Here is a 1,050-nt window from a genome sequence, read left to right as displayed (position 1 = left end):
TGATACGTGTACTACAGCGACGAACCTCATTGAAGGAGACACAGCTACATCTCCCGCTTCATTTGAGACAAAGCAGCCAACAGACTCATCAAGACTAATAACTACAGCCTCAGCGAGAGAGAATGCATTAAATATTATCAGGTCTCGACATCTCGCTCCTGATCACATCTGACTTCGCTAACATTGAACTTCAAAATATTCGACTTGTCTGACACTCACCCAGCGTCTCCAGTCCCTGTAATTATCAAACTTCCTGTGGTAATTTTATGATTGCTGGTTAGGACGTCCCAACGCCAAAAGATGAATATCGATAAATTTCTCATCCGTCGAGTTATTTGGGTGTTTATTTTTTCCCCCGCGGAGTGAATGATGGTCGCGTGACGAGGTATATGCAGATTAATCGACTTTAAGGGTGTTGTTAGGGCAAGGGTGAAGCTTGTTGGGTTTTGACATGCAGTGTGTGAGCAAGATGGCTTCCCTTCTCCTTCGTTTTAAAGCCGAGGTTTTTGAACAGACACACGACTGGGAAAAAAAGCAATTGAAATATGTAATAGATATTCTTCTTCTCTCTTTCTCCATCCTCATTTTCAGCATTTATGGGAGGTCTGTAGAGGGTATTCGACCGGAGCGAACGAATAAAGAGTCCCGCTCGCGTGTTAGCCCTTGACAAGGGGAGAAAGAAGGGTGTGGCTCCCTAGATGCTAAACACTTGCGACTCGTCAGCATAAGACCTTGAGCAGACGAGGTTCAAAGGTCAAACGAGGTCAGAGTTCTTCAAAAAGACTTTGAAAAAAAGAAGAAGAACGAGATAATAATAATCCTCATGATGGTGGTAAGTTAAAAGGCTGGATATCAAGTGCTTCCTGCGCCGGATGGGACAAAACGCGCACCGAGATGCCGTGCATTGTCTGGGCTGCAGTTCGTCAGGTGTGCGGCTGATCCGACGACTCGCTCGAAGTGCGTCAGAAATGCCAATTATCTTGATCGAACGACGCCAGATGATTCTCACGCGGCTGGAGGGGCGTGTGTGTTTGTGCTCCTCGCAAAATA

Source organism: Penaeus monodon, chromosome 27, assembly GCF_015228065.2.
Source record: "Penaeus monodon isolate SGIC_2016 chromosome 27, NSTDA_Pmon_1, whole genome shotgun sequence".
Classification (NCBI taxonomy): Eukaryota; Metazoa; Arthropoda; class Malacostraca; order Decapoda; family Penaeidae; genus Penaeus; species Penaeus monodon.
Note: the sequence above shows the minus strand (reverse complement) of the source record.